This window comes from Parasteatoda tepidariorum, chromosome 1, assembly GCF_043381705.1.
Source record: "Parasteatoda tepidariorum isolate YZ-2023 chromosome 1, CAS_Ptep_4.0, whole genome shotgun sequence".
Classification (NCBI taxonomy): domain Eukaryota; kingdom Metazoa; phylum Arthropoda; class Arachnida; order Araneae; family Theridiidae; genus Parasteatoda; species Parasteatoda tepidariorum.
Window position 1 is genome coordinate 78,187,518 of NC_092204.1, and position 20,730 is coordinate 78,208,247.

The 20,730-nt window shown below is 28.7% G+C and overlaps 1 protein-coding gene across 1 annotated transcript in view; it reads right to left on the reverse strand.

Annotated features, from left to right (window-relative positions):
- LOC107448125 (ras-related protein Rap-1b-like) overlaps nt 1-20,730 on the reverse strand; it is a 101,155-nt gene that overhangs the window by 14,614 nt on the left and 65,811 nt on the right. The gene's annotated exons all lie outside the window — the stretch shown is intronic.

Below are 20,730 nucleotides of genomic sequence, written 5' to 3' on the forward strand. Positions count from 1 at the left end.
GTAACTTTCAACATTTCACAAAAAAAGAACATTTGCAAATTAAAACACACTTTGAAGTAAGGCAACACTTGAAAGTTCGCATAGAACAACACTTTTGGCGAATTTAACCTAAAAGTAAAATTTTTCTATTCCAATGTTTTCTCCAAAAGATTAATTTTATTAAGGCATTGCGCACCATAGTTATGGCGAGTACTTTTCTCAAAAAAGGCTTTCCTAATTTAATACCTTCAAGAATCAATGGATATGTATTGTAAATATATATAAAGTGTGTATTTTTAAAAATATATGGTCAACACTTTGACGTAATCAAAGCTCTATATTGCCGATAATATTTATCAGATGCTCAAATAATTTTACAGAAATAAGAAAGAGAATAAATTAGTCAGAACTGCTCCCATTTAGGATAAATTTACACAGTATCTTAATTTCATTAAATCGTCTAGGTCACTTTTTTATTAAATTATATTTTTTCCTTTCATAGGAAACCAATATATTCAGTAATAAGCAGTTTTTTTCAAATTGCAAAATAAATGTAAACTAAAAGAATCAGTTAGAGCTTGATTGACAACTTGATTTCATTTTGAAAAGGCTCTAGATATGCGTCTAGAAAGTTCCTTAGGGTTCCTTAGGGTATTCATCCACTTTTCCTTCGAGGTTAATGTCTTCCTTACCTGTACTATGCATGATTCTTTATCGCCTTACGAGATCATTGCCAACAAAACCAATTACTTTTATTTTTTGAAATGCCGGATGCTATTTAGGCAAAGTATGAAATAATCGTCCTGGTGAGTTTATTATGTAAATGATGTGTTACTGTGAATGACCGAAATCGGCGGTTGTTGACTTTCACCGGTGAATGTTGACAATCAAATTAGTCGCTATGGTGAATGTCCGAAATATTTATTACATCCGATTTGATATTAATTAAATTGTGGATCTAATTACACTTATTCGATATTTTAATACTTACTGACGATAGATTAGAGCAAACATCAGTGTTTGGAGTATCGGGCAAATATATACCGGGCAATGGCACTTGACCTTAAAAAAACATCAGTGTAGGGTATACCGGGCAACGGCACTTGACCTTAAAAAAACATCAGTGTAGGGTATACCGGACAAATGTATAGCGGGAAGTGGCACTTGACCTTAAAAAAACATCAGTGTAGGGTATACCGGGCAATAGCACTTGACCTTAAAAAAACATCAGTGTAGGGTATACCGGGCAAATGTATGCCGGGCAATGGCACTTAACCAGACCTAGTATGACTAGACCTTTGGTAAATGTCCGAAATATATACTAGGTCTATGGCCACTTTTGCTATAGCTTAAATATTTGAAAACAAAATTAAAGCGTTTGAATCAATTTTAAACTGATAACGAAATTATTGCTTTAAAATTAAAAAAAATAATAATAAAAACTGCGCCAGATAAGAGTAATTGAAGTAGTTGCTTTATACAGCGCATGTGCGGAAAAAAATTTAAAAAAATTATCTAGGTGCATCTAAAATGGAATGAATATCACAAGACACCCTAGAGAATAAACCAATCGGAACTACTCACATTTAAAATAAATTTACACAGTATCTATACTTCAGCAAGTCATCAAAGATATTATTTTATTAAAATTATGTATTTTTTCCTTTCATATGAAACTAATATATTCAGTAATAACTAGTTTTGTTGAAACTGAAAAATAGATTTCCTCTGAAAAAAAAAATCAGTTGCAACTTCACTCACAACTTTATTTTATTTTGAAAAGGCTCTAGATACGCGTGAAATGTTTGAACACAAAAGAGCTACAGTTAGAAGTCACGTCTTAAAATAATACGTAAAGGCAAATATAAATAAGATTACGATCCGAGAAATTTTAGAAAGAAAAATATTTGCCAATGTAAATATTTAAACTTTCATAACTTGTCATTTTTGATATGCATACAAGAATCACAAAATATGCGCTTTTCATTTTTTTGGTGTTTTTTCTAGCGCGGATAAAAACAGTTCTCTTTTTTGGAATACCGAACGCAATTTAAAATTCGCAGAAAATAACAAAGAAGAAAAATTCTAAAGCGTGTCGATTTATACCACAAAAATATTTTCAATTTCCAAAATAAAAAGTAAAAGGGAAAAAAGTCTTAAAAATGATATAGTAGTTTTTTTTTATTTATTCCTGTTCATTATTTTCATAACTTTATTTACTTGTCTGTTTATTATTATAATTCTTCGCTTTATTTACTGAAAATTTCTATCTTTTAAAGATTTTTTTTTTACATAATGCAAAAAAGAAAATTACTGAAAGCAAAGCTTTTCTCTCCAAATAACAAAGCGTTTAAAAATTTAATATGTATTTGTAAGCTTTTTTTTTACTTTTTCTGTATTTTTAATTTTAGTACAAAAAACTGTTTGATAAAAAGAGAAATAATTATTCATGCTATTTAAATGCCACAAAATCATCAGTTTTTTCTAAAAAAAAACTTTTTCGATAATTTTTTTCCCTCATAAAAACAAAAAAAAAATTTACTGTTTGATTTTTCTATATTATGTGATCAAAAATCTACAAATAAAGAAGTAACAGTTTTTGTAAATTTTTCAGATCAAGAAAAATATTTACATAAAATTAATTTTAAAATGCTAATAATTTTGACTGCAACATTTGTAAACATATACTTAACGAACGAAGAAATAATCTTTGATTTTCAATATGTACTTCAAATTAAATGTGTTATATATTATTTAGCTCTAGAGAAGATGATTGGTACCAGCAATTGAAGCAATCATAGGTACATCGGAGCATTTGTTGATTTAGAAGCCAAACAGGCTCGACACACATGCATGACGTCCCCAATTAATACTGATTTGAACCATAGGATTAGACATAATCATCTCACTTCTTTCCCCCTCCAAGTACCCAATCAAAAGAATTTCAAATTTTTTCTTTGTAAAAAATACAAATAACAACGAATTTTTTATCGTAATAACTGCAACCAAGTAAAATCGTTTACAGAATCTAATTTTAACTATAAAATAATCGTCAAGACCATAAGAACTCCTCCCAACCACTCTTGGTATTTTGCAAATAAACCGGGAGAATCTTTCAATCTTAGACCGAGAGCCCATCAAACTGCCTTTTCACGCTTCTTGAGTAGCCATACTAGATCCCTTACTTTCAACCGGGGCCAAAAAAACTTATCCTGAATGTCATTGGTGCTCGACAGACATGGTCTCCTCTGCGCATATTCTGACTTGTTTGGGGTTCGGTAAAGATGAGATCCTGCGAGACTCCAGTCTTTTTATGGACTTTTTGGAGGTGTTCGGATTCATAGGAGTCATCTAGCGCTGCTAGACGATTCCGAGATTAGCAACAACAACAACATAATCGTTCACTGTGATATTTTTAGAGCTCTAAAAAATACTAACATCTAACATTATAGTAGAGATAGTAAGTGAGGATTCTGAATGCAAGAGCAGTAGTTTCAATCAAGCTTTTTGACCTGTTGCTTTTTAGAATTTAAAATAAAATGTTCTGCACTACACTGAAGCAAGAAAGAAAATAATGATTTTTGTAACTTTCCTACAGAACATTTCCTTCCTTTAAAACTACATAAATTTACTGTAAAATTACATCTCAATCTGTGCTTGACACGATTAGCGCAATATTTTGGATTCCAATCAACGCAAAAAAAAAAATTTTTTTTGATGACATCTGTACCGACTTTATTGCAACTTGCGCAACTGAAAAAAACCTGTTATTTAGAAAGCTTTAAAATATGGTTTGGTGTTAATATTTTTCCGACAAGTAATTTTTTCTGTAGTACACCGCTAATTTTCTGTAATATTACAGGATTTTTTTTTTTACCATATATTTAGATTTTCAATGTTTTTATTATATCAAATCTTAATATCGAAATTAAGAATATTTTATGTAATTCTCTAAATGATATGGAGTAATTTACAAAAATTATTCCATCTTTTACAAATTTCCTCAGAGTCATGTAGAGAAATGTCACATAATATTTTTATTTACTCATAATTGCATTTGCGAATAAAATGGAACGAATGGAATAAAATTCTTTGTTCCATTCATTTTCAAAACTTCCCCAACAACTGCAGTAAAATTCATTGTTTGCTTCGAAACACATTACAATTTTAAATCACGGAAAAGTCTTCGCAACTTAAACCGTAACTAAACGAAAAGCCACAATTTTTCTAATTCCTTATTCCAAGATTTTAATTAAAATAAGAAAACGTTTGGTTTTCGACACAAAAGTAAAGTAATAAACTACACAAAAGGTAGAGAAAGTTTATTGTATTCTAATGTTGCTGAGCTCCTAAACAATGATCCTTTACTTGGTTACAGTTTAATTTTGAAAGAGTATTTTACCAGAATTTCTTGAAAGATATTAAAATGAATGAAGAAAAATAAGCCTCTGAAGTATTTGCAATACTTTGTCTAAAGATGGTAAAATGCTGTAAAAGAAATTAAAAGTCTTATGTCGATTCCTAAGTATTGAAAAACATTAGAATTCTTATGTTATTATTCTTTGAATTTTCTTTCTTAAAAAATAATACCCGCAGATATCTGAAAGAAAGCGTTTTTTCTTTCCGCAGAGAGTTTGAGGAATGCACACTGAATAAAAGTAAACTGTAAGAAATTCCGCATCAAATTATGGTAAAAATACTGGCACTTTGGGTGCCGTGAAATCCATTTTTATGATAAAATATCATACCGTAAATTTTACAGTAATATTTATTTAATTAGAGTAATTCAGTGTGTGACATTGAGTCACCAAATCTTAATTTTTCTGTTGGGATTGTGACCTAGAAATGAGGCCGACACCCCTGAACCCTCTACTGTGACGCCTCACTGTCTGCCGACCTTCACGCCTTTGACCTTCGGCAGTCTTTGATGTCAGCACATGTTTTTAGTTACTGTACGGTCGCCGTTAGTGTTTAATTATGCTTAAATTTAAGGGGTTAGTCAACTCACTTCAGTTTGCTCCTTAAGCTAGGTTCTTTTGCTTTTTAGGGAGTTTAACTTCCACTACTGGCCTTTTTATAAATACCGCCCATTTTTTTGAGCGGGCAGCATTCGATATTTGATCCTTCAAAATCTACGATCCTTTAACAGGGATTTTTAATTTTCACCCCCTCCTCTCCTTGAGAGACGGAGATGTTCCACAGTTTTTCTTCCACCCCCTCGTGGGTGTTTCCGCTGACATTAGTGGCGATCTTCATCGTGCATAATTTTTATTGAAGTAAACATCTCTTCTTGAAAAGTCAATTTATGTCTTTTTGCTATAGTTAACACGCCAAAAAAAAATGGAAGTATTTCGAGATAACATCGATGCATTTCGTGGTGTCTTCGATTTTTGTGCCTTGCCCACCGCTCCAGATCCCCACCAGTGTACCACTGTTGTTTTTTTTTAAAAAAAAACAAATTCTCTCATTTCCGGCTGTTGATGTGCTATGTGATTCCTGTTGAATAGTGTGACGTTGTGTTCTGTCAGTGATCTACATAAAATAAAAAAAAAATGTTAGTGCCCATAACATGGACTCGCTCATTCTTATAGTGGACTAGATGTTTTTTTCCTTGTAGCCTAAAAAAAAAAGAGGACAACTTCCAAGGAGAGCAAGAGGTATGTCTTTTATGAAGTGTATTTCTTCTGGATAAGTATGAACATTTGCGGCATGATGTTTTGTGCAAACCTATACAGATTCGTTTCGGCCTCAATTTATCTCTCAAATTCTCATCATCATTAGTATTATTTTTATAACAACCCAGCAACGATCCATTTAACACAGTGAATTTACGATAATCATTGCTGTAAAAATTATGGTATATCAAATTTTTGTTCCGCAACATGTTTCTGTAAAAATGGAATTAACAATAAAATGTACTGACACCTTTTTTACCGTATTTTTACCGAATTTTTTTACATCGCATACAGATTCATTTTTGCATTATTTTGCAGATTTTGATTTTAATTCCATTTAGTTAATAAAATAAATTAAGTGGAACAAAATGCTCATGTGGCCGATAAGTTTTTATTGCCGAAGTGCCTGCAAACGGCTGGAAGCATAACTCCAACAAATTCTATACAACTTGCTTAAAAACAAAGAAACTTAAAATACAATTTTGTATTTTCTCTTGCTCATAAAGTTTTTTCAAAAAATATCTTAACAAAATTGCTCCATATTGAACTAGCAAAGCTCTAAAAGCAAAATTTACAGAACTTTTAATATAGCAAGTAATTTTCAAGTACTTTTAAAATAAAAATTAATAATGCAATAGAAAAACCTACATGCAACAACAAAAACTACATTTCTTGTGAGTGCAAATTTGCAGAGAAATTATAAAAGGAATTTCACAAAATCTAAAGGAATTATTGTGTGTGATAATATGAAAAATGCAATTTTGAGAAAATTCTATTTAAGATTCTAGAAAGCTGATTTCCACTAAACACGTGCCAATGCAAAACCGCTGAACCCTTTTAAATATAGAGAAAAGTTTTGACTTAGGCTTTCAGTAAAATCAAGTTTCTTTTATCAAATTTTGATTTCGAGTAATTTACAAATTTGTTTTATTGAAATTTGAGTTACCTATGCTTACACATGGCTACACATTAATATTTTCAAGAGATTGAGCACTATATCACAGAAATTCAACCACGTTTTAGCAAAATGATCGTCAATATATATATATATATATATATATATANTAAACTTTTCTTTGGAGATTATACTTTAAAACTATACTTTTAAAAAAAATCTTGTCTTTTAACATTTCTTCACAATTTTAAAATTTCTTTGCTGTTTCTTTGCTGTTTCTTTGTTAAAATTTCTTTGCTGTTTTCTTTTCTTACAAACAATGTATAAGTTAGTTAAAGTTAAATGAATCATTAAAAAAAGCTTAAAAAGTTTATCTGAAAGATAATTTGAGTGGTCTCAAAACTTAAAAACAAATTAAATTGGTTTCAGAGTAAAATTAAAGCTTATTATCGCCATTAGCCCTCTTCTAAACCTCTTGACACGCAAACAGCTTCTCTTTTTGAATCTAGTCACCGAAAATTACAAAATGATCCTTTTTTTTTAAATAATAAAAACATTAATTTCCCAGGGGAAATTATTAACTGTACCCTTAACTGAATGAGAGCCATATCCCCAAATTACATCATTCTTCATCAATAGCGCAATTATCGTTAACAACCATAATTTTGGTGTTCGCGTTACAGCTTCAAAAACAGGCAATTTTCTACTTTTTCGTTGACGAGATAGTTGTTGGTTTTACGCAACATTGATGTATCTGGATAATTTATCACACAAATTCTCCTACTTCCTATGTAGACATTATTTGTTACTTACAGAGTTTTTATAAATAAATACCCTTTTAAATATCCTCTGATTTATTAAATGGATAAAGGAACAACACTCATTTATCTCGTGGGATTAATATATCTCTAATGTAACATTTCTGCTTTACATTTTTGAATCTAATTCCCAGCTACTTGGAAATAAAAGTGCTGTAAAAAGTAGTTTAATTTTGAGTCTGCAACAATGTAAAAAATTTATAGAAGACGAAAACGTTCCTGAAATTTCCTTTGTTTTGACGAAACCTTTCTCTGAAAAATTAACATTTCGTCAAATTAATGGAATAATTATCTTTGTTTTGACTAAGATACGAGCAAAAGCATTAGGCTTAATGAAACATATCGATTATCATAATTGATTAGGACATACGCCGAAAAATTAAAAGATACTGAGTGAATGACTACTCACATATGAATACTGATATACCAGTAATCACATACCAGTATAAATTTGCACACTAATACCTTTATAATCAAATTATATAAATGCAAATGATATTAAAATTGTTTTAGAACAATTGAGATTACACAATAGAGGAAAATGATTAGTAGTCAAAAGAGTAGTCTAGTTTAACACTATGGGGAAAATAGCCTTGATTAACATCTATTTATCTAGACTACTTTTCCTTATTTACTTTAAAATTTCAATGTTGTTGTAAAGGCTGACTTTAGAGTAATAAATTATTTACTTGGCAAGTGAGAAATGACTTAACCTTCTAGAACGCATATTAAAATTATAAATGAGTGTGGAAGATGTTGCATTCAGTCTTAAAATAATGTTTCTGTTACAAATATTCTGCTTATAGTTTTAATTCAAGCTTCAAATGCACAAAAATGGCAGCCATTTTGGTAATTTTTATTTTGTATTTATTATCCTGTACTAAACGACTGTTGGAAACTTTTTCGAGTTGATACTGCTCTGTTGAACATTAAAAACTCTATTTTTTTTCTTTTTTAAATTTACTTATAGATGGTAGAGCAACTGGTCACTTTCGGAAAATAAAATACAATTAATATAATCTCCTCATCAGCTCACACGACCATATTCGTGGATAAGAGTGCTTCCTAATATTTTATTAATATAGCCAAAGCAAAATATACTAATACAATATTGTATTGGTAGACTTTGTTTTAGCTACATTAATACAATATTAGAAAGAACTACTTTTTGCAGGTATAGTCGTGTGAACTGAGAACGAGATTATACCTTTACTTTATTTCATTTTCCGGTTTTTTAATTTTTAAATATTTTTAAAAATATTTTATTTTATATATATATCCAATTCGTATCCANTATATATATATATATATTAAATAAATTATCTTCAAAGGCTAGAATTTCCAAGAGAATTAAACTAATTCAAAATAAATTGACATTTAATTATTTTTCACACTGGTTTTGATGGTTTCCCATAGCAGGAATATGGAAATTTGACATAAATTTGTCAAGAAATGAAAAAAACACGCATTTTTGGACGGCTCCCGCTATTTATCTCAAAATTCTGAAAGGGGATTAGTTGCAAGAATGTCCTTAACGTAATCGAACATCATTCAAGCGGGAAAGTTTAGAGATAAACCATTTAGACTATAGGAAATTTTAAGGATTTTCTTAATGAATATATTTCAAAAGATTATTGCGCATTAACTTCAGAAAATAATCTTTTAATTGGAATCTTAAATATTAATAGCCCTTTGTGAAAGAATGGCTTTCTACGTCTTAAAATTAATAAGAGAAATATATTTTAAGCTCATAATTTATTACAGGAAGACTCGTATGAGATATTTTATATATGTTATTTTGAAAATGTAACACAATCCATTGTAACCTTATAACGGATAAAAGACAGTTGTTGTAACATTTTTCAGCCGTAGTGTGCTCGATTTGCAGATATACTTATTGTTAGAATATTATAAAGCATTAAAAAAATTTTATTATTTATCTCATAACATTTTTTTTACTTCTCAATTATTTAAAGCAATATAAGAAACTATAGATTTTAAATTAGGATGTTCTCCTAAATATTTCACTGCTATACTAAGACAAGAACGGAGATCAACAATTTTTTACCACATAAGTTTTAAAAGGAAATGAATGTTTGGAAAGAAAACAAAATTGAGAAAACCCTCTTTCATAAACCCAATTTCCTTAATATAATATTATATTTCGAGACTTATATTTATTATACTTAATATAATATTTCGAGAAAAGGGACGAAGAATATTGTTTTTTATAAATTTAAATTGAGTGCTAAATGGTATAAGTTTACAATTTATTTGTATTAAATATAACTGAAATTGTCACAATTTTTTGGAGGACATAGAGATTTATTTCAACTTTGGAGGATTAAACCATTTTAAAAACTTAATTCCAAGTCTCATGTTTAAATAAATAGTACGTTTTTGGCAGTAATGATACATTCTATTTTTTTCGGCATTAAATTAATATAATAAATCTTAAAAATGCCTTCCAATCAGAGTGAACTACAAGAGATAGTTGACAATAATTAATAAAAGTAGTTGATCCTAAAAATTGAAGCTAAGGTTTCTTGGTTTTGTTAATAATAATGTATTAAACTACAAATTAGAAGCTCTACAATAATGTATTAAATTACAAATTACATGCTTTAAGTGAAAAAAGCATAGTTCATTGCTTTTAAATTTCTACTTTTTTATAAATCAATTGTTTTTTAAACTAAAATCTACCTAAGAAAATAATAGGCAGAAGAAAAGAACGAAAATATTCAACCAATTTTTTGTAAAAAAACCTAGTAAGACTAAATCCTTCCATTTCTTTTTAAAATAAATTTAATTCCATTTGTTTATTCCTTAAGAAATCAAACAAACAATTGCTATTAAAGATTCAAAATTAAATTTCCCGACAAGCCCAATACATATGCAAATTCCGTCATGGTATATATGTCTTACCTTATTTTTACTGGCATGTAAATCATGTAAATAACCACTAAGAAGCCAAGATATCGGATAAGAAGAATAAATGGTACTAATGGAAAGGCATAAAGTAAAATTTATTTCATTTGAAAAGATAAATGCTACCAAATTTAATTATCTAAATAATTAAGAATTATTTAACTAAAAAAAGAATTTTTCATTTTCCCACTCATACTTATTTTTATTGAAAAAAAAAATTATCCCAAATGCTTCACATAAGAATATATAAGAGATTATAACATGGTTTAAAATAAAATGTTGAAGGATATACACTTGCCCATAGTACTGAATAATTTTCATAATGTAACTTTTTTATTTGAAATATAGCTATGCATTTTCTCCATTATCATTCATGATAAGTACTTCTATGATAATAATGCTTATTACTTCTTTCCTTAAAATTAAATTATTGAAGTAGATATAATGTTTTAAGATTAATGGACATATCTCGAAAGGTGAGAATCATAACGTTAACAGTAGCTAATATCCTGAATTCGATTGATGTTTATGTTATATACATTAAAATTTCACTGCTTATACAATATACTTTTCTATTTTAACACAATAATAACTTTTTTCATCGAGATTCAGTGCATCCTACTATTTTGTACAATAAATATATGGTTTAACTATCGGCGATGCGTACGTGCTATTGTTTTTGGACAATCTATATTTCACTTATAAGAAAATATCATTTTGATACAAAAAATACTTCATGAAAACGTAAGATATGACTAAATTACTGATAATTACTTTATAAGGTGATAAAAAAATTTAAAACAACTTATTAATCTATTCTTTGCTAATAATATCAAGTTTTCGAACTTTAATTTTTCGATATGCATCAAAATACTAAAATGATATTTTTTACAAGAATGTAACCTACTCATTGCTGATATTTGTTTAAGATATATTCAAAAAACTTCCTATTTAAACCTTTTACACTTATTTTAATAGGCAAATTTCAAAACACCATTAAATAATAGTTTTGTTACATATTAGTTTAGTTAATATCATATATGCTCATTAAAAAATGTCCGTTTTTGTTACAAAAATATTTTCTAAGGTATTTATTAAAAAATAATTTCGATATTAATAAATTTTGTTAAAAAATAATTGCGCTAATTTATGCTTATTGATGTTGAAAGATAAAATTATAATTTATTCCAAAACAATTTTTTGTAACTTAAATAAGAATTTTATTCTTGTTAAGAACTTAAAGTTTAGATCTATTCCATTCAACCCTTTTGAGAACTTCTGAGAGAACATGTTAAACTTGAGAGATTTTTTTTCTAATTAATTAAAAAAAGATGTTTCGAATTTCACTAAAACTTTGAGTTAAAAAAGAATTTAACCAGGTTATAAAATGTACTATAAGTGTTTGTTGAAACTCTTAGAGTTACAAGAGGAAAAAAGAGTTACAGATTTTCCCTTTTAGAAGTAAACAATGATTTGCTGAAATAGATTGTAACAAATGAAGAAAGAAGGAAAGATAGAAAAAGAAAAGAAACAAAAGGTTAGAAAACCTCCACATTTTTTTTAGATGAAGAACACTGAAAAACAGCATGGTCAAAATTACCAGAAATAAAATTTATTGTGTTTCTGGCTAAAAAGAACACCAAGATCTCGGTATCTTTTACCGAAGCACTTAGGTAAAGATTTCATAAAACTAGCAATAAAATATGTTGTTTTTTTTTACCATATAAAGGCTGTTTTTACCATATGTTTGATAGTTAATGAGATAAAGTTTGGTAATTTTCTCATGTTACCTTACAGTTAGAGCATGACATAAAACCCATTTATTCAGCTGAATTTACCTATCAGTTTTGTAATTATTACTAAAACTGTGGTAATGAGTCGTGCTGGTGCCATTTGTTGGAAGATAAACTAAAGTCATTGAATTCAAATCGAATTAAATGGTACTGATTTTTTTCCCCAAGAAATTAAACGAATAGACAGGGTTAAATATTTTTAAATTGAAGCTTGCAAGTTATTTATTTCCCTGTACTATGTATTTTTACTGTGGTAAATTGTTGCTCTGAAAAAAAAACCAGAACTATTATTTTGGAAACCAGAATTTCCGGTAAATTATTGCTGCACGAAGGAAAAAATTACCAAATAAATAGTTTGAATACTGTATTATTTTAAAGTCATTTTACTTCTTATGAACTTTTTTAAAATCTGTAACTTAAGCAAGTGATAACTTACTAAACACATATACTTTCTTCGTAAATACGAAGTAGACTAAATTTTCTGCTCACTTTCAAGGAAACAATAAGTCCATTTGCTTAATTTTGAAGCAAACAATCAAAAAAATTTTCAATTCATTTTAATAAAAACCACGTTAAAATATTAAAATTTGAAGTGGAATGGAGTTTAAAAAAACGCTTCATACATACCAGTAACAGTGAGAGAAAAAGTCTATGAATTCCAACCATACTTGATAAAGATCGTTATTTTAGGCGAGAAATCGACTTTTCCTAAAATAGAGTAACAGATTTCCCCCTTTAAACGCAAATAATGGTGTTGTTTCTAATGCCATTTCCATTTAACGCAACCCTGCTTGGTGTAACCAAGCGAATTTAAGGCAGAGTGTGTGCTTCTTGTTTCTCAGCTTCGCCATCTATGGCCAAGAATATGACTTCAGACAGACACACGTCACAGGTGTCACCGTTTATAGGGTGGGCTTATTCAAACATCCATTCATTCCCCCGCAGATCATAATTTTCAGCTGAACCAGAGAACTATCACTCTCCAATTCAATACTCCCAGAGCTTTCCCTTTGCTATTTGTGGGAATTCCGCAACCTATTTGATAAACCAATTACAATTACTAAGATTTCCCTTATTCCCTAAAATGAAACATTTTACGGATTAACTTTGCAAGATTTACTCGGCAACGACGTTATAAGTCGACAGGATATAAGGTAGGGAGGGGGGTGCATCAAAGATAAGTAAAATCTCATTAAAATTGACATTTGAAATTAAATCAATCAACTTCAGAAGTGAGTACGTCAAAAATATGGAATATTTCATTCAAATGAACAGTTGGAAATTTATCAGTCAAATTCTTCATCCAGTATCTTCAACAAAAAATAATTTCTTCAGTCATCAAACTTTTCGTTAATATAAATGGTACCTCGTCGACTTTTCATTTGTGTATGCAGCATGTTATGTCTATAATTCTGAAGGCTTTGAATGCTGCTAAAAGAACCGAGCTTCGACATGTTTCACCCCCGTTGGATTATGAAGAAAAATTGCGTCGGATTGCTGATAGACATCAAAAATGAAAATTAAAAATTAAAATCAAACTATTAAAAATCAAACTTTGCTGGCAGCGTTACTACAGACTTTTTTTTCCCTCGAACACTTTAATTATGTTAATATGCGTACACATGTGTATTTTTTATAATTCATATTACTTTATATCTTGTTTATATTACAAATTTGATTCTTTTCATTTTAATTGTGCTTCTATCACAGGGAAAGTTTTGCATATAGATAAAAAAGAAAATTAAATTTTAAACAGTAATTAAAAATTATCAGGGAAGGGGGATGTAACATAAAAAGCTTCAATTAATCTTTTTATGTTATTACTTTTCAGTAAATCTTTTTTTTAATTTATTATTCAAAACGAAACACTTTCTCACACCTTTAAATTCACATCCTGTCCTTTACTCTATATTTGTTTCAAGTCTGCATTAATTAAAAGTAAAACATTTTTCCCTTTGCCCTTTGTTGGAATCGCGTGACCTATTTGATAAACCAATTACAATTACTAAGATTTCCTTTTTTCTCTAAAATGAAGCATTTTATGGATTTACTTTGCAAGAGTTGATATTTTTACATCAAACTGTTTCAAAGTTTCAAAATATTTTTTCAATATTGATCCTTTAATTTTTACGGAACTTCTAGAAAACAGCTCAATACACAGAAATATCTTATAAACTACATAAAAATCTCAGTGTTTTTCAACAAAAGAGTTCATAAAATCTCTTATCTAAACAACTTGATAATGGAACTTATCACTGCATTTCCTCAAGTCTTCAAAAGTGTCAGAAAATATAATGATAATAACTTTATGGTGTTCTTTGCATTTTTTACTTGTTCAAGTGTTTTTAAAATTGTGTCCTAAACATTTTTCCCTTTAAATTCAGGATTTTTTGGGTTTTAAATTTTTTTTCTTCATCATTTTCAAAAAATGTTCTTTCCGAATTGTTATTGCTCACTAAAGCACAAGCTATTACTTTTTGACAAGTGCTAACTTTTTTTTTCCTTTCAAAAAAATCAGGACATTTTGAAAATCGATTTAGTCATTTTTCCGGTATTCAAAATAATGGTATTTTTTAGAAGATACCATCAACAGTCATGACATTTAAACTTGCACGAAATAAATAAATCCCCTTGAAACATTCATTGTAAAACTATTGCAATAAATGAACCTGAAAGCACTGTTTTGTAAAAAACAAGCTCTAATTTTTTTTTCAACAAGCTTACATCACGCGTGAAACAAGTGCTATAAGTATTTTATGATATGATTCTTAACAAGTTAGAATTGAAAAAAAAATTAAAACAAATGAAACAAAATAATCAGTCTACACTTATAATTTTTACCAAAAGAAGCAGTTATAAGAAATTTTACATTAATTTTTTATTTTTGTAAAAAAGAACAACTTTTTAATTGTTAAATAAAGAATAATTCGAATTAAATTATTTTTAGATTTCCGATTTAAAGAACGCATTCTATTAAATAAGTTTGCGTTTTTGGAATAAACAAATAAATGGAAGACAGCTGAAATTTGAATAAATCACCTTAAAATTATTTATAAGTTATTTCACTCAAATTTCAAAATAGTATTATATAAATCCTTGGTGTATCTGAAAATGTATTCCTTCTATAATTTTATAATAAATTAAATAGCGTGCAGGCATTCAAAGAATCTATATTTCCACTAATTAAGCATGCAAACGAGGACTAATTGAAACTCCAATTCTGGATATGAATTTCCCATTAACTTAATCACAGAAATATCTTGAGTTATTTCAATTACCCAACCACAATGCGAACCTCAAACCCATTACACTAAATGAGAAAACCACCAAATAAAACACAGTCATCGCCAACAGCTGCTCCAGTCAATAAATTTAAAACAAATTCTTCTCTCATTAATCAAGTGTAAAAATGATTTGCAATTTAATTTTACAGAGTAACTCTCTCTCTCTATCTCTCTACAGTTCTTTAAAGAACTGAGAGCTGTATTCAATAAAACCATGCTTTCTGTAATTCAAACAGGAAGCAGACATTTCAGTTTTCTATTAGTGAGAGATCTAGCCCTCTTCTAAAGATACAGCTTCGTCTTTTAATTAACACGCTTTCCTGAATAAACCAATTTAAGAAGTTGGAAACACTGCTTAATATTTCAATCTTAGTGCGGGGGTAGATAACTAGGAGAGCACTGGTTTAAGTCCATCACGTCCTTAACCGTGTCGAGACATGTTGAAGCGGATCTTTAATATACACTAGAGAAGATTGCTCCGGGTTTGGATACCTGTTTAATTTTAAATAAGTCTGTGATGGTGTGAGTACTTATAATCCTCACCGTAGATTTCATTACAATTTCCTTGGATATTGCAAGAATTTAAGGAGGCAAATATTTTGATTAAAAATGCTTTTTTCTGCTTCAACTTTTTTCCACTCCACTTAATGTCGTACCAATTTTTGGCTCAAGTAGATTTTCACCAGAATTTTAATGATCATACTAACGCGGGAACTAAATATTTTCCCCTAGCGCGAATTTAATTACTTTAAGTGAACACTTGTTTGCATATATTTCTAGCAGTAAGGTGCTATTAATTCTAGGTGAATCTTATACAACTTATGTTAATATACAATACATAAATAAAGAAACCATAAATATTAATAAGGAAAATATTTGTTTGATATAAGTACTGAATCTATTGATTAATTTTTGTACCTTCTTCTTTTAAATATTTTTTATTATCTGAAACTATGATGCATATTAATATTTTTAATTTCTTGAGAAGCTCAACTTTGATTCTCTATGTATCTATGAATCATTCAATCGATACTATGTACTTTTCATTATTTTGAAACTTTTAATTTATTGCTTTTTATTTAAGCTATTAACAATCACTTTAATTACAAATATTCGTAATGGTTGAAGCTAGATTTCCTGCATATATGAATCATTCAGTCGATAATATGTACTTTTAATTATTTTGAAACTTTTAATTTATTGCTTTTTATTTAAGCTATTAACAATCATTTTAATTACAAATATTCGTAATGGTTGAAGCTAGATTTCCTGTATATATGAATCATTCAATCGACAATATGCACTTCTAATTATTTTGAAACTATTAATTTATTTGCTTTTTATTTAAACTATTAACAATCATTTTAATTACAAATATTCATACATATATAAGGATTAATCTGAACTCCAATTTTGGATACGAAATTCTTAGATTAATTACAGAAATATCTTGAGTTATTTCAATTATCAAACCATAATACAAACCTTTTACACTAAATGGAAAAACCACCATCTTCGATATCAACTGCTACCCGAGTCAATAGATTCAAAACAAGTTCTTCTCCTATAAAGTGTCCTAATCAAGTGTAAAAATGATTTTCAATTTAATTTATAGAGTAATTATCTCTGCAGTTCTTTAGAAATGTGAGAACTGTATTCAATAAAACCGTGCTTCCTGTAATTCAAATAGAAATGTAGCCCTCCTCCAAAGATATAGTCCCGTCTTTTAATTAACACGTTTTCCTGAATAAACCATTTTAAGAAGATGGAAACACTGTTTAATATTTCAATCTTACTGCGTGGGTAGATAATCAGGAGAGAATGGTTTAAGTCAATTAACATCACATCCCTGAACGTGTTGGGACATGTTGAAACGAATCTTTAGTTTGCATAGAGAAGCAGATAGAGAAGTTTGCTCCTTGTTTGGATACCTGTTTCGTTTAAATAAGTCTCTGATGGTGTGAGTATTTAAATATCACACCGTAGTTTTCATTGTAATATCTTAGGACATTTCAAATATTTAGGGACGATTTAAAGAAAAAAAAAATTCTTCTTCAACTTTTTTCTACTCAGCTAACTTCTAACAATTTTTGGCTGAAGTAAATTTTTACCAAAATTTTAAAAGTAACAGTAACTTGAAAATTAAATATTTCCTCATGGCGCTAATTTAAATACTTGAAGTGAACACTTGTTTGCTTGTATTTCAAGCTGTAAGGGGTAATTACTTCTAGGTGAATTTGGAACTGTTTTACTTTTACGGCAGTATTCATTAAATTCAAAATATGGTGATTAATAAAGGAATTATTTCTTTAATATTAAAACCTGATTCTCCCTTTATTGATTAAACTTTTTTATCCTGTTTTTAAACAACTTTTCTTGCCTAAAACTAAAATGTATATAACATTGTTAATTTTTTCAAAATTTTTATTCATATTTAATACGCGGATATAAGCAATTCAATCACTTACTAAATACACCTACACTGTATCACTTTCGGATCAAGTTACGATAAAAGTACCGGCACTCATTGTGACGGTACTTTTTAGCGGAACATATTACAGAATAAGCAAGGAAATCTCATATAACGTGATTTTTGCAGTAATGATAATCATAGAATCTCTCTAATGAATAAATATTACTGTAAAAATTACAGTATAATATTTTTCAGTAAAAATGGATTTTACGGATGATGCACCCAGTACTTTATACCGTAACTTGAACTGGGTTTACAATGTTCAAAATCTTTTAAGGACCTTTGAATACATTTTTGATAAAAATTGCATTTGAAACCTTTATTTTATTGTTTTTTAATTAAATATTTGTAAAGATTAAAACTAAAATAGCTGTAGTTAAGCCATCTCAATAATAATTAATTTCATCTTCTAATTTTTTTTTCTGGATTAAAGTTTGATAACTATAAAATAGAGGAAATTTTGCCTAATCTGTAGAATTGATATTAATAAACCGTGAAGACTTTTTTTTTATTTGGCTATACATATTATGATGCAGACTAATTTATTTTTTTCCATCTTGCTTTTGAGTGCAGTGGTTATGAAAGCCAATGGGTAGAAAATACTTTTTTTGGCAGTGAAAGAACGCCTTGCAACTACTTATTACTTCTTAAATTACTATTAAATTATTTAGACAATACTTTTAAAATAATTCTTTGGGATCGGGGTAATTGGAGAATATAGAACTTTCAATTATGCACAAACAACACAAGTTCGAATCTCTAATCATTTAGCTCATATGCTGATTTCCACCTTCCTGTCTGAATTATAGGTTTAATTATAATATTCCTAGGGAGTAAGAACAATGTATTAGATGCGCATTAAAATCTAAAGTCTATCTGGAGGTATTTCGTAAATTTAATTTCCAAGGTCTGAATGTGTTAAACTTTTTTCCATCTGACATCATTAAAAGGGATTTATCCAATGTTTGTTTCTAGAAATCCTTTTTTTTTTCCAAAACAAAATTACAGGGTGATTAGTTTGAATGTTAAGAGCAATAACACCTCAACATCATTGTGTATCGATACAATATTTAATAACATAATGGATATTTAATATATTAATCCAGTATTGAACATCTTTATTTAAACTATTTATGAAACATTAGGAAAAAAAAGGTTTAAAAAGTTAAAAAATAGAATAAATTATAGGTTATGCTTTCGATTTTATGCATACAAGTCTGTAACCATCTATAATATTATTTACCTATTAAAATTCAAAATCCTTCTTTAGTATTGTAAATTGAGTTTAAATTTAAACATGATTAGGTTTATTTACATTGGTTGCATAAATAGGCGTATGTTTCATCAAATGTGATATTTGAATATTGCTTATTAAATTTAGAACACAGAATTAATCTGATTAAATTTACTTCATACATTTAATTAATCGCATTATCAATAAGTTTTGTTTACTCAGCCAAATTAAACTCAAGCTGTTTAAGTTTAGATTACAATATAAATTTATATGTATTGTTTATTTTTCAAGTTGTTCTTGTTGTTTTAATTCAACTAGAATCGTGCGAGTTTAAGTTCTATGAGGTGCTCCATATTTATTTCTTCTGTTTAAAGAAATCGCAGTTCCAGAAAATTCGACATTCTTTGGAGATGAACGCACTCAATAAGTGAATCAAAGTTTACGGAAGGATTTTTCGACGAAATCTCTTTAAAGTGGTTGCCATAGTAATTTAATCTCGTTCAGCAAATAATAGCCTTCCAGTTTACAGTTTCATGAATTAATTTTAACCTACACTTTAAAAGAGCAGTTCAGTTTTGATCTTATTTGAGCGTAAATCTCCTTCTAAATTCTTAAATTAAAAATTAAATTATAAAATAGTCAAAGAGTAAAGCTTTGCAAAATTAGATATTTGTTTTTCTTTAAAATAAATTTGATAAAGAGACTTGCTTATCATGGAGATGTATGTGTTGTCTGTTTGTTTAAATAAATTTAAATCTACATAATATATTTTTCATCTAATATAGAGATTTATTTTTAATATATGGCTTTTTATTGCATCCATATTATATATATATAAATATATATAGTATACAGGTTTCAGATATTCACAATATTTTGCCGTGAGTACAAAATTGCTGCATCTTTACAGTATAATGCTAAGAAAAACGATTTTGTCAATTGAAATATCTTATCTTATATTAGATTACGAAATAATGGCTCACAAAAAAGGATATAAAGTGCCCGCCTCCCAATGAGGTGCCCGGGTTCGAATCCTAGCTTAGGTTGCTTGATACAAATCTTGTACCAGGCTCACAACGACCACTGTCATGACGTAAAATAATCTCAGTGGTAGATGAATCGTGGGATAGAGTCCCCTTACCTTCAGGTTAACTGCAGGGGATTTTCGTGGTTTTCGTCTTCATGTAAGGCAAATTCGGGTTAGTTCCATCAAAAAGTCCTTAATGAAAGCAATTTTCTCCCGATACTTGATCAAGGAGCTCCCTTGTCTTCTGGATTGTGTTCAAAGTTAGAAAACTAAGGAGTTGAACATAGATTGAGGAGTCGTAAACTCAAAAGTGTTTCTGTTGTTCAATGACAGTGATAAAATAATGTGCCTCAATCTAATACCCTATGAAGTTTGAAACATATTTCCATTTGGGGACATTTTGAAAACTTTTCGATCTGGGCAACTTCTTTATTTCGCTTAAATAGATCTCCAATGCGCAATCTCTAACAAACGCCGATAACGCAAATGCGGGTTAGATAATAAATCATGAGCTGGTTGAATCAAGATGCCCAGTACAGGGGAATCCAGTTAAATAAAAGGAAAACGCTAATCAAGTGAAAAATTGTTAGAAAGTTCCTATAAGTTTCATTATTACTGTACGGA